Genomic DNA, 15,338 nt, shown 5'->3' on the forward strand with positions numbered 1-15,338 from the left:
AAATCCATAAACATCATATAATTTTTTTTTAAATCGAAAATTTCTCGACAAAATTAAACTCATCATGCAAAGATATATCCTCTTACAATTGTCCATTAAACGAAATAGCAGTTCCAAACAAATTAATGTGTTTTTCAATTTTCTTCCGAAGAACAATTTTTCGAAAATCTCTCTGCGGCTTATTATCCTCTGTGACAGGTGTTTGTATAATTAAATTAAGGCAAATGGAAGATTATTGAACACTTTATTCGAAAGACATGTGATTTGTCATCCACAGCTTGTTTTCTTGAAAAGATGAAATACGTTTTTCAATTTGTTTGCGTCTCGTTTTGTAACCGTCATTGATTCTTTGTAAAGTAACCTCAACTTCCTGTTTTATTGAGTAGATGATGTACAGAGCGATAATAGATCGTCTTTATGGACATGCGCAGATGATGTCAAGATGGTCAGTCCGTCCCAGACATCGGGGCACGGGGAGCTCGCAACCGACGAGACGTTTACCTGTCTGTACCGTCATGTACCTGTTTGTGTCCTGTCCCCTCTTCGTATGTGACCTTAAATTAATTAATTTTACTATTTTAAATCACTTATTACAAATATATTTGTCTATGACAAAAATTTTTGTGAGTTGACGCGCGAGTGTGTGTGTGTGTGTGTGTTTGTTTTTGTATGTTTTATGGAAAAGTTCATTCAGCCAGAGGTCATGACCGAGGTGTGAAAAGACTAGATATTTTAATGGTCATGAAGGTTGATAGTTACAACGGTTGGTTTCGTGCAGAGAGCGAATCCAGACACTTTTAAAACACCCACACACATGACTCACACCTATTTTACTTTGCAAGGACATTGGTTGATACAATAAGCAAAGCAAAGACAGAATGAGTAACTTTCCGTTTACTGATCAATCATAAGTAAAACAATATTTATAGTTTCAGAATTTTGTAGACAATCCACTAGGCATTTAAGCGTTGTCGTGACAGCTTGTATCCCTTAAACACTTTGAAGTCCTCGTCAATTCTAGCCCACTGCAACAACAACAATAAAAAACAAAAAACAAAAAAAAAAAAAAATAAAATTAAGCATCAAACGTTTTAAACAAAATTTACACAACACTTTGTTGACAACTAAGCTTAAACTTGTTAGTCTGATACAATGACCACAAGACTAGGAAATGTTTTCTTCTTGTCAACTTATTTTGATTAATTAATCAGAAGTTTTAGACAATGAATGATTCTTGATTTCTGTCTATTTATTTAGGATATTTGATAAATTAGGATCAGTCTCTTTTAAAATATCCACACACACATGACTCACAACTGTTTTACTTTCCAGGGAAATTGGTTGATACAATAAGCAAAGCAATGAGAGAATTATTAACTGTCAGTTTACTGATCATTCTTCAGTACAACAATCATTATAAGTTGAGAATTTTGGGGACAATCCACTCGGCATTTGAGAGTTGTCGTTACAGCTGGTATCCCTGAAACACTCTGAAGTCCTCATCAATTCTAGCTCTCTGCAACAAAGGCAAACAAACAAATAAGACAATGATGTAACATAATGACGAGATGTTCTTGACAATAACTGTCCACACGATGAGTCCGAGCATTCAACTTTTTAAACACAATTTACACAACATATTGTTAATAACTTTGCTGAAACTTGTTACTCTACTTCATGATTACAGGACAGGGAAATGTTTTCTCCTTGTCAATTATTTTGATTAATTAATCAGAAGGGCTGGGCAATGAATGCTTCTTGATTTCTTTAGGGCATGAGAGAGAGAGAGAGAGAGAGAGAGAGAGAGAGAGTATACGTTTTTAACGGGTTCCTAAAAAGGACCTATTAGAGCATATTCTTTGGTATCATTAATTTTTAAATAAGACAAACGTCTACATTGATGTATAGCTACACGTACAAGTATCTTCATTTAGTACAACAAACGTTTGTAATACTACATATACACATTTGTACAAACATCGTATACTTCTGAATTGTGAATGTTTACAGTCCGTTCTCTTTCTTGAAAAAATATCACATCGGCTGCAAACAAACAACTGATATTGGTTGATGAAAATAGACAGAACAAATGTAAAGGTGGATTAACTTTCAGCTTACTGATTGATAATCTCCTTTTACTTTTTTAACTTTCAGGGGCACGCCTTAGGCAGATGACATTGTCGTTCACGCATGTAAATAAGGGATATCGGTCTTGAGGAAGATGCACGCATGAGGTATCTGGGCAACATTCTTTTTGTGTAGTACACCTATAAGCTATCCGAGTGCACTAGAACAAACAAACAAAATGAGAAGGTAACTGAAACAGTTCAGTCAAAATACATTGTCATATTATGCATTGTTTGGTCCAATGCTATAAATAACTGAAAATATCACTCCACTGTAGACCAGTCTAACTGCTAAGTGCTGTTAGGTAAGGACAACGAAAGCAAAGACTTCAGACAGTGTCACAGTAAATAAAAGCTTATCCAAGAACCTTGTGATTACCACAGGCAAACCTCAAGGTTGTGTACTATCTTCTGTCCTATGCTGTATTTTTCCCATGAATTATCCTCTACAATAAATTAATTCATAAAATGAAGTATACCGTAGTTACTATGGTAACAAATCTTATGCACAACGATGAATCTGCGTATCACCAAGAGGTGGATCACTTGTTGGCATGGGGACAGGACAACTGTCTACATCTAAACATCTCTAAGGAAAGGTGATGGTGGTGGACTAGACAAGTGAAAAATGTTCAAATGCGAAGACAACAGAGCAGTTTAGGCACAGGTAGAACATCAAAGGTAAAACACATCAAATATAGAAGACACATCAAAGGTACAAAACTTCTAAGACATGTTGCTCTTGCAACGTCGCTTGCCAAACAAATTACATTCTCTTTTTTTCCATAGAAATCAAATGTAGTATTAAAGCGTAACAACAAAATACAGGCGGTTTTTTATTATACAGAAATGTATAAATCTGATACAATACAATACAATACAATACAATACAATACAATACAATACATACAATACAATACAATACAATACAATATAATATAATATAATATAATACAATACAATACAATACAATACAATACAATATAATACAATATAAATATAATATAATATAATATAATATAATATAATATAATATAATATAATATAATATAATATAATATAATATAATATAATATAATATAATATAATATAATATAATATAATATATATAATAATATAATATAATATAATATAATATAATATAATATAATATAATATAATATAATATAATAACAAGTGTTGTCCTTCGAACCGCTTCATGCTTAGTAGACATCACATGGTATATGTTTCTTCAAAGCAGCTGAAACAGGCGAAAATGAACAGACATATCACTTTTTTCACAAAATGTTTCAAACATAAGAGTTTGCTACGTACCCCGTCAACAACTGCTGCTTGCAGCCACACCAAAGCCATGATGATTATTACAGTTGATCGTAGTTTCATGGCCATCACAACATATAATGTCTTCTTTTGGAGAAGGACTGGAAATTTTAATCTAAGAGAAGACAACCAGGATGAAACAAAGCTTTGAAAACCGAGAGAGTGAGCAAGAGAGAGAGAATATTCTCTTTATTTAACTAATTTACTTTTATACACAGAGATTTTTAAGATTTTGAAGAAACCTGCGAAGCAATTAAAGTTAGCACAGGGAGGTCAATCCATAAACATCAATTTTTTTTATATTTCTCGACAGAATGAAAGTCATTATGGAAACATATATCCTCTTACAATTTTCTATTAAACGAAATGGCAGTCCTAAACAAAGTAATCTGTATTTTACATTTCTTCCGATAGAACATTTTTTGCGAAAATGTCCATTAAGCTTATTACCCTCTGTGACAGGTGTTAGTATAATTAAATTAAGGCAAATGGAATATTATTTAACATTTCATTTGAAAAGAATGTGATTCTCATACATTTAAGGCTGCTTTTAAATCACATGTTGTCGTGGTGACCACATATTATCGAGGTGTCATGGGAGATAATAATTTTAATTTTGATAATTTTGATTTGTGAATATTGTAAATTTTGTTTGTGTACACATAATGATGACAGCAATTTGCTTACCATGTGTGTTAGGAATAGCTAGGCAGGGATTATCGCCCTTACCCGTGCTTGAGCGAGGGAAGGAGTGGGTTGCTGCGTCATGGTCTGACGTCATTATCTGACATCATAGTCTGACGCAACTTTACATTTTATTTTACGTTTGGAGAGAAAAGAAAAAGGAAGGGAGCAGACGACAGTGGACTTCACTGACTGGCTAAGTGAACGGAGAGTTAGTCCGTCGACGTCCTGAAGTGTTGTCAGTGTGTGACGTGGTCGTGACAGTTTGTAATGATCCTTTTTACAGATGCCACACAGATAACGTCTTTATTTGGTAAATAACACTACGAAGTAAAGTCAATAAGAAATCACAAAAGGTAAATTCAAAAATGAAAAGTGGTCTTCATTTCAGAAAATCAATTTCTACTCATGACATTGTAAATTAGTCGAATGAAACTCAATGTGTCATTAACTTTTACTTTCTGCCCTTTCTTTTATCAAAAATTATCAGACGACATGTGAGCTTAATTTTGTCGAGAAATGTTAACGCTTTTTATTGAATTCAACATCTTTTATTGCACAAAAGGAATGTGATTTGCCACTCGATACTCTCTCTATAATTGCGCCAGATGTTTGAAGAAAATTGTCATAAGCTTGAGTCAGACAACTCAAATCAGTTAGAGAGAATCCCTCTCTCTCTTTCTCTCACTCCGTTAGTTGATGGTGTAGAACGAGTTCTTCACTCAAATGCCTATTAACACTTCATTGTTTGATATTAGTAACTTTTTTAAAACAGGCAAACCTCATGTCAACAACAGGGTGGCATGGAAGAAGGCAGCATTTCTTTTGTACTTTTACAAAATGTAGATTTAGCTGTTTCTAAAAACAAATAAAATAAAAAATGGCGCTGATTTTGGAACATTATCTGAATGTTGAGCGCACCACGTGATTGTGAACACCTGACAAACCATTTTTACATTAGTCATCTACATTCATTTACTCCTACGATAGTCCATTAATATTAACATATACACATAAATCATAACAGTTCGTCAGTCTGTTCTCCGCTCTCAAAACACACACACACATATGACTCGCATTTATTTTACTTGCACTGAATATTGGTTGATACAATAAGCAAAGCAAAGATCAAAAGATTAACTTTCAGTTTACTGATCAATCATAAGTAGAACAATATTTATAGTTTTAGATTTTTGGGGAGCAATCCACTCGGCATTTAACCGTTGTCGTGACAGCTTGTATCCCTGAAACACTTTAACGTCCCCATCCATTTGAGCCCACTGCAACAAAAACAAACAAACAAATAATAAAATGATGTAACATAATGTCGAGTTGTTCTTGACAATATTTATAACCAGCTTGTGCCCATTGTGTACGGCTATCGTGCGTTATTCATCTTTTTGGATCCTCTGTGGATTACCAACCTGCGACCAGTGTGTGAACGTTGTGTACGGCTATCGTGCGTTATTCATATATATATATTTTTGGATTCGTGTCTAGGGACATGTGAAAAGCGGCGAGCTGTAAGTAAAGTGTTTAAGACTGCAAAGAAGGTTAGTGTAATTATAAAGAATAAAAGGATAGATGATAGATGATAGAGTTGAAACTTTGTGCTTGTAAGCCATGGGGCAATTATTGTAGTTGGATTTAGTTGTGTTTTCCTAATAGAGCCTAGAGGCTGAGGCGTATGATTATTTAGGCTTATGTGTGATGTTGTATTGTGTAAAGTCCTTAATCACTCAACAACTGAATAACATCCTTTAAACAGCCTCAGGCGATTGTTTCAGTTTTTTTTCAAAGAACGCATATTTGTCTGCTGCGAGTGTACTGTAGTTACACTCGTGTCGTGATAAATGTCTATTACAACTTATTATTTACTATCAATAACGATTTAAAAAGACAAAGGTCAACATTGATACATAGCTACACGTACACGTATCTTCATTTAGTGCGACAACAGTTTGTAACAGTACATATACACATTTGTATTTACATCGTATACTTCTACATCGGGCATTTTTACAGTCCTTTTTCTTTAAAATATATCACATCGGGTTCATCTAGCGATAATGGTTGATGCAAATAGACGAAAAAAAGTAAAGGTGGATTAACTTTCAGCTTACTAATAGATAATCTCCTTTAACTTCTCAAGCTAGCCTAAAAACATTTTTGACACCTCAGGCCTTTCCAGCAGACAGTGCTTTTGTCCATGCATCTAGGACTGCAAAAAGTGTCACGCATACGGAATCTGCAACACGGTGCAATGTTACTACACAACTCCTTGTTCTCAGTGCACTGGAACAGAAAAAATAACATAAATAACAACATAACAAGTTTAATGACAATATATTGTCATTTTATGTAGTCACACCTTAAGGTTGTGTACTCTCTTCTGCCATCAAATCTCATGAGTCTGCGTATCACCAAGAGGTGCATCACCTGCTGTCATGGTGACGTGACAACTGTCGTCATCTTAACATCTCTAAGGAAAGGCGATGGTGGTGGACTAGGCCAGGGAAAAACCTCTTGATGTGCATACAAAAGAGCAGTACAAAGGCTTAGTTTTGCATCATGTCATCACATTGTTTATGTTTCTTGAAAGCAGCTGAACTAAGCGAACACTGAAACGAAATTATATTTTATCATTATTTTTATAAAATATTTCAGACATAAGAGTTTGCTACGTACCCCGTCAACAACGGCTGCTTGCAGCCACACCAAAGCCATGATGATTATTACAGTTGTTCTTAGTTTCATGGCCGTCACAAATTTTAATCTAAAAAAAGACAAACAAAGCTTTTATTCGTTATCTCATATAACGACGGAGAACAAAAAACAAAAGCAAAAAGACAAGTGATGACATAATGACTTAAGATGAACAATTCACCGATCAGATTCACGAAAGTATTACACACTGCCTTGATATGTCCGTAAGTGTTGACTTGTCGTTATTAAAACAGACATTTCTAGTGCTCGTTATATACCTGAAAACCGAGAGAGTAAGCAAGAGAGAGAAGGATATTTATTTATTAATTTGCTTTCAATACATACAAATTGAATATTTTGAACAAACCTAGGAAGCAATTTAAGATAACACAGCGAGGCAAATAATAAACATCACAAAATTTTATTTTTAAAAATGAAAATCTCTTGACAGAATTAAAGTCATTATGGAAAGATATATCCTCTTACAATTTTCTATTAAACGAAATGGCAGTCCCAAACAAAGTAATCTGTATTTTACATTTCTTCCGATAGATAATTTTTTTCGAAAATGTCTTTGAGGCTGTGACAGGTGTTGGTATAATTAAATTAAAGTAAATAAAAGATTATTAATCATTTCATTTGAAACGCATGTGATTTGTCGTCCGCAGCTTGTTTTATTGTAAAGACGAAATACGTTTTTTAATCTGTTTTCTTCTCGTTTTGTAACCTTCATTTAGTCTTTGTAAAGTGACCTGCACATCCTGTTTTTTTTGAGTCGATGATGTACAGAGCGATAATACAACGTCTTTATGGACATGCGTAGATGATGTCAAGATGGTCAAGCTGTCCCTAACATCAACCTTACTATAATGATTCACTTAATACAAATATATTTGAATATGAAAAAAATGTGTCTGTGTGTGCGCAAGTGCGAGTGTTTCTGTGTGTGTGCTATGGAAAAGTTATGGAATGTTAAACATACAGCCAGTGGAGAGAAAACATTTCACTTCAGTCAGGACCAAGGACAACCAGACTAAGTTCTTCCCAATTCTACTCTAGGAAATAAAGAACCTGTACCGCATCATAATTAAGCGTAGGTATCTTACTAATCATGAAGTTCTATAGTTACAACGTTGGTTTCGAACTCGTCGGTTAGTTCATACATTTGTACTTGAGTTTTTGTGTGTGTGTGAGAGAGAGAGAGAAATCGTATGAGAGAGCACACACTGAACTTTAATGTTCTTAAGAGCCTGCATCGTCTACAAACATTATTACCTGGTGTCGTCTGTCGCTAAAATTAGATATTAATAATTACTTTGCAACCATACAGCAATTGAATGTAATTTAAATGGCCTGTACACTTAACATCAAACTCGCTTAAAAGAAAGAATAGTCTGCATACTTTTAGAACAATCAAAAAGGTTTTGAAAAGAGACTTCATTTTATACATGAACAATGGGCATAAGTCATAAATTGATTATTTTTCTTTGTAATTAGTTTTTCCAGACTTTTTACAAGCTTCGTTTTTAGCTATCAGAAAGCTACACTTTTTACTTGTTTGTTATGGGTTTTTTTTAAAGGTTTTTTTCTTTTCAAATACAGGTATTGGGCCAATTTGGTTCGACCTTCTTATGACAGACCAGAGTTATCTGTTTTTTTTTCAAAAAAATATTTGAAAAAATAAGGATCAGACGCTTTTAAAACACCCACACACATAATTTACACTATTTTATTTTTAAAGGACATTGGTTGATACAATAAACAATAAAGACAGAAACTAACTTTCAGTTTACTGATCAATCTTCAGTGGAACAATAATTACAGGTTGAGAAATTTTTAGGACAATCTACTCGGCATTTAACTGTTGTCGTGACAGCTTGTATCCCTGAAAAACGTTGAAATCTTCATCAATTCTAGCCCCCTTCAACAAAAGCAATAAAAAAAGAAAATGCAAAAATGATGTCACATAATGTCGAGATATTCTTGATAGTAACTATCCGCACAAGTCCGAGCATTGAGCTTTTTAAACACAACTTACACAACATATTGTTGATAAATTAGTTGAACCTTGTTACTCTGCTTCATGATTACAGGACTAGGAAAAGTTTTCTTCTTGTAAATTGTCTTGATTAATTAATCAAAAGGGTTAGGCAATGAATGATTCATGATTTCTTTAGCGTATGTGTGTGTGTGTGTGACCTCGTATACGTTTTAACGGGTTCCTATTACAACATATTATTTAGTATCATTAACTTTTAAAAAAGACAAACGTCTACATTGATGTTTTGTTACACATACAGGTATTTTTATTTAATACCACAATCGTTTGTAATACTACATATACACATTTGTACATACAACGTATAATTATGCATCGAGAGTTTTTATAGTCCGTTCTTAAAATATATCACATCGGGTTCATACGATCCAGCGATAATGGTTGATGAAAATAGACAAAAAAAGTAAAGTTGGATTAACTTTCAGCTTACTGATTGATAATCTCCTTTAAAAAGGCTATGCAGGCTGTAGACAATTCTGGACACCTCCAGGACCTGTCGAGCAGATTGTCCCCTTGTCCCTGCATCTCATACCCACATTAGGAATTCTCACGCATACCGAATTTGAGCAACACGATCGTGAGTTATGGACACATGAATGATGGTTTGGAGTGCACTAGAACAAAAACAAACATACAACAATGAAACATAACTTAACAAGTACAGTCACAATACATTGTTATTTTATGTAGTGTTTGGTCAAGTGCTGTAAGTAAATGAAAATGTTTTCACTCCACTGTAGACCAGTCTAACTGCTAAGAGATGTTAGTGCACGTGCTGGTGGACGACGACAACAGACGATAATACTTCAGACAGTCACAGTAAATAAAAGCTTATCCAACATCTTTGTGATCAACTACAGGCCGACCTTCAGGTTGTGTACTTGAAAAAACAACAAAATTACGGCGGTTTTTTTTATTTAAACAGCAATTTATAAATTAAAATTAAAGATTAAAGCATAGATTGAATCTTTGCCAGTGTGTGTGTGTATCTGTTTGTACTTGCAAGCGACACAGCTTGTTAAAATGCAAGTCGCTAACTGATAAATGTCAATATCATATACAATAAGTAATCTGATAATGACCGTTATTGTTGTCATCCCATTGTATAAGCAGCTGAACTCAGCGAACACTGAAGAAAAATTATCAGTTATCACTATTTTCACAAAATGTTTCAAACATAAGAGTTTGCTACGTACCCCGTCAACAACTGCTGCTTGCAGCCACACCAAAGCCATGATGATTATTACAGTTGTTCTTAGTTTCATGGTCATCACAACAGATAATGTCTTCTTTTGGAGAAGGACTAGAAATTTTAAACTAAGAGAAGATAAACAAAGCTTTGATTCGTTATCTCATATAACGACGGAGAACAACAAACAAAAGCATACAGATAATTGTTGACATAACGACTTAAGATGAACAATTCACTGATCAGATTGACGAAAGTATTGCACACTACCTTGATGTCTCCGTAAGTGTTGACGTGTCGTTATTAAAACAGACATTTCTAGTGCTCGTTATATACATGAAAACCGAGAGAGTGAGCAAGAGAGAGAAGGATATTTATTTTATTTTATTAATTTGCTTTCATACACAGAGATTTTAATATTTTGAACGAACCTTGGAAGCAGTTTAAGATAACACAGCGAGGCAAATCAATAAACATCACAAAATCGAAAATCTCTTGAGAGAATTAAGCCCCATATAAAAAGATATATCCTCTTACAATTTCTGTTAAACGAATGGCAGTCCCAAACAAGGTAATCTGTTTTTTACATTTCTTCTGATAGATCATTTTTTCGAAAATGTCTGTAAGGCTGTGACAGGTGTTGGTATAATCAAATTAAAGCAAATAAAATACTATTGATCATTTCATTTGAAAACGCATTGTGATTTGTCGTCCGCAGCGTATTTTATTGTAAAGACGAAATACGTTTTTCAATCTGTTTTCTTCTCGTTTTGTAACCTCCATTTAGTCTTTGTAAAGTGACCTGCACATCCTGTTTTTACTGAGTAGATGATGTACAGAGCGATAATACAATGTCTTTATGGACATGCGCAGATGATGTCAAGATGGTCAAGCTGTCCCTAACATCAACCTTACTATAATGATTCACTTAATACAAATATATTTGAATATGAAAAAAATGTGTCTGTGTGTGCGCAAGTGCGAGTGTTTCTGTGTGTGTGCTATGGAAAAGTTATGGAATGTTAAACATACAGCCAGTGGAGAGAAAACATTTCACTTCAGTCAGGACCAAGGACAACCAGACTAAGTTCTTCCCAATTCTACTCTAGGAAATAAAGAACCTGTACCGCATCATAATTAAGCGTAGGTATCTTACTAATCATGAAGTTCTATAGTTACAACGGTTGGTTTCGAACTCGTCGGTTAGTTCATACATTTGTACTTGAGTTTTTGTGTGTGTGTGAGAGAGAGAGAGAATCGTATGAGAGAGCACACACTGAACTTTAATGTTCTTAAGAGCCTGCATCGTCTACAAACATTATTACCTGGTGTCGTCTGTCGCTAAAATTAGATATTAATAATTACTTTGCAACCATACAGCAATTGAATGTAATTTAAATGGCCTGTACACTTAACATCAAACTCGCTTAAAAGAAAGAATAGTCTGCATACTTTTAGAACAATCAAAAAGGTTTTGAAAAGAGACTTCATTTTATACATGAACAATGGGCATAAGTCATAAATTGATTATTTTTCTTTGTAATTAGTTTTTCCAGACTTTTTACAAGCTTCGTTTTTAGCTATCAGAAAGCTACACTTTTTACTTGTTTGTTATGGGTTTTTTTTAAAGGTTTTTTTCTTTTCAAATACAGGTATTGGGCCAATTTGGTTCGACCTTCTTATGACAGACCAGAGTTATCTGTTTTTTTTTTCAAAAAAAATATTTGAAAAATAAGGATCAGACGCTTTTAAAACACCCACACACATAATTTACACCTATTTTATTTTTAAAGGACATTGGTTGATACAATAAACAAATAAAAGACAGAAACTAACTTTCAGTTTACTGATCAATCTTCAGTGGAACAATAATTACAGGTTGAGAAATTTTTAGGACAATCTACTCGGCATTTAACTGTTGTCGTGACAGCTTGTATCCCTGAAAAACGTTGAAATCTTCATCAATTCTAGCCCCCTTCAACAAAAGCAATAAAAAAAGAAAATGCAAAAATGATGTCACATAATGTCGAGATATTCTTGATAGTAACTATCCGCACAAGTCCGAGCATTGAGCTTTTTAAACACAACTTACACAACATATTGTTGATAAATTAGTTGAACCTTGTTACTCTGCTTCATGATTACAGGACTAGGAAAAGTTTTCTTCTTGTAAATTGTCTTGATTAATTAATCAAAAGGGTTAGGCAATGAATGATTCATGATTTCTTTAGCGTATGTGTGTGTGTGTGTGACCTCGTATACGTTTTAACGGGTTCCTATTACAACATATTATTTAGTATCATTAACTTTTAAAAAAGACAAACGTCTACATTGATGTTTTGTTACACATACAGGTATTTTTATTTAATACCACAATCGTTTGTAATACTACATATACACATTTGTACATACAACGTATAATTATGCATCGAGAGTTTTTATAGTCCGTTCTTAAAAATATATCACATCGGGTTCATACGATCCAGCGATAATGGTTGATGAAAATAGACAAAAAAAAGTAAAGTTGGATTAACTTTCAGCTTACTGATTGATAATCTCCTTTAAAAAGGCTATGCAGGCTGTAGACAATTCTGGACACCTCCAGGACCTGTCGAGCAGATTGTCCCCTTGTCCCTGCATCTCATACCCACATTAGGAATTCTCACGCATACCGAATTTGAGCAACACGATCGTGAGTTATGGACACATGAATGATGGTTTGGAGTGCACTAGAACAAAAACAAACATACAACAATGAAACATAACTTAACAAGTACAGTCACAATACATTGTTATTTTATGTAGTGTTTGGTCAAGTGCTGTAAGTAAATGAAAATGTTTTCACTCCACTGTAGACCAGTCTAACTGCTAAGAGATGTTAGTGCACGTGCTGGTGGACGACGACAACAGACGATAATACTTCAGACAGTCACAGTAAATAAAAGCTTATCCAACATCTTTGTGATCAACTACAGGCCGACCTTCAGGTTGTGTACTTGAAAAAACAACAAAATTACGGCGGTTTTTTTTATTAAACAGCAATTTATAAATTATAAATTAAAGATTAAAGCATAGATTGAATCTTTGCCAGTGTGTGTGTGTATCTGTTTGTACTTGCAAGCGACACAGCTTGTTAAAATGCAAGTCGCTAACTGATAAATGTCAATATCATATACAATAAGTAATCTGATAATGACCGTTATTGTTGTCATCCCATTGTATAAGCAGCTGAACTCAGCGAACACTGAAGAAAAATTATCAGTTATCACTATTTTCACAAAATGTTTCAAACATAAGAGTTTGCTACGTACCCCGTCAACAACTGCTGCTTGCAGCCACACCAAAGCCATGATGATTATTACAGTTGTTCTTAGTTTCATGGCCATCACAACAGATAATGTCTTCTTTTGGAGAAGGACTAGAAATTTTAAACTAAGAGAAGATAAACAAAGCTTTGATTCGTTATCTCATATAACGACGGAGAACAACAAACAAAAGCATACAGATAATTGTTGACATAACGACTTAAGATGAACAATTCACTGATCAGATTGACGAAAGTATTGCACACTACCTTGATGTCTCCGTAAGTGTTGACGTGTCGTTATTAAAACAGACATTTCTAGTGCTCGTTATATACATGAAAACCGAGAGAGTGAGCAAGAGAGAGAAGGATATTTATTTTATTTTATTAATTTGCTTTCATACACAGAGATTTTAATATTTTGAACGAACCTTGGAAGCAGTTTAAGATAACACAGCGAGGCAAATCAATAAACATCACAAAATCGAAAATCTCTTGAGAGAATTAAGCCCCATATAAAAAGATATATCCTCTTACAATTTTCTGTTAAACGAAATGGCAGTCCCAAACAAGGTAATCTGTTTTTTACATTTCTTCTGATAGATCATTTTTTCGAAAATGTCTGTAAGGCTGTGACAGGTGTTGGTATAATCAAATTAAAGCAAATAAAATACTATTGATCATTTCATTTGAAACGCATGTGATTTGTCGTCCGCAGCGTATTTTATTGTAAAGACGAAATACGTTTTTCAATCTGTTTTCTTCTCGTTTTGTAACCTCCATTTAGTCTTTGTAAAGTGACCTGCACATCCTGTTTTACTGAGTAGATGATGTACAGAGCGATAATACAATGTCTTTATGGACATGCGCAGATGATGTCAAGATGGTCAAGCTGTCCCTAACATCGACCTTACTATAATGATTCACTTAATACAAATATATTTGAATATGAAAAAAATGTGTCTGTGTGTGCTTAAGTGCGAGTGTTCGTGTATGTGTATGTGTATGTGTATGTGTATGTGTATGTGTATGTGTATGTGTATGTGTATGTGTATGTGTATGTGTATGTGTATGTGTATGTGTATGTGTATGTGTATGTGTATGTGTATGTGTATGTGTATGTGTATGTGTATGTGTATGTGTATGTGTATGTGTATGTGTATGTGTATGTGTATGTGTATGTGTATGTGCATGCGTATGTGTATGTGTATGTGTATGTGTATATGTATGTGTATGTGTATGTGTATGCTATGTAAAAGTTAAACACACACCCAGCGGAGAGAAATCATTTCACTTCAGTCAGGACCAAGGACAACCAGACTAAGTTCTTCCCAATTCTACTCTAGGAAATAAAGTACCTGTACCGCATCATAATTAAGCGTAGGTATCTTACTGATCATGAAGTTCTATAGTTACAACGGTTGGTTTCGAACTCGTCGGTTAGTTCATTCATTTGTACTTGAGTTAGTGTGTGTGTGTGAGAGAAAGAGAGAGAGAAAGAATTCGTATGAGAGAGAAAACCCTGATCTTTCGTGTTCTTAAGAGCCTGCAGCGTCTACAAACATTATTACCTGGTGTCGTCTGTCGCTAAAATTAGATATTAATAATTACTTTGCCATCATACAGCAATTGAATGTAATTAAAATGGCCTGTACACTTAACATCAAATTCGCTTAAAAGAAAGAATAGTCTGCATACTTTTACATCAATCAAAAAAGGTTTTGAAAAGAGACTTCATTTTATACATGAACAATGGGCATATGTCATAAATTGATTATTCCTTTCTAATTAGTTTTTCGAGACATTATACAAGCTTCGTCTTTAGCTATCAGAAAGCTGCACTTTTTACTTGTTTGTATTTGTTTTTTTAGAGGTTTTTTTTCTTTTCAACTCTAGGTATTCAGCCTATTTGGTTCAACCTTCTTATGAAAGACCAGAGTTATCTGATAA

The 15,338-nt window shown here is 34.0% G+C and overlaps 1 long non-coding RNA gene across 1 annotated transcript; it reads right to left on the reverse strand.

The window, feature by feature from the left end:
* Positions 1-1,444: 1,444 nt before the first annotated feature.
* LOC112567839 lies at positions 1,445-3,491 on the reverse strand. Its single transcript, XR_003099916.1, has 3 exons — positions 3,441-3,491; positions 2,119-2,287; positions 1,445-1,516 (listed from the first exon to the last, which is right to left on the reverse strand). It is a non-coding gene; the product is annotated as an uncharacterized LOC112567839 (long non-coding RNA).
* Between the last annotated feature and the right edge of the window lie 11,847 nt (positions 3,492-15,338).

Source organism: Pomacea canaliculata, linkage group LG7 (genome assembly GCF_003073045.1).
Source record: "Pomacea canaliculata isolate SZHN2017 linkage group LG7, ASM307304v1, whole genome shotgun sequence".
In the NCBI taxonomy this organism is placed as follows: domain Eukaryota; kingdom Metazoa; phylum Mollusca; class Gastropoda; order Architaenioglossa; family Ampullariidae; genus Pomacea; species Pomacea canaliculata.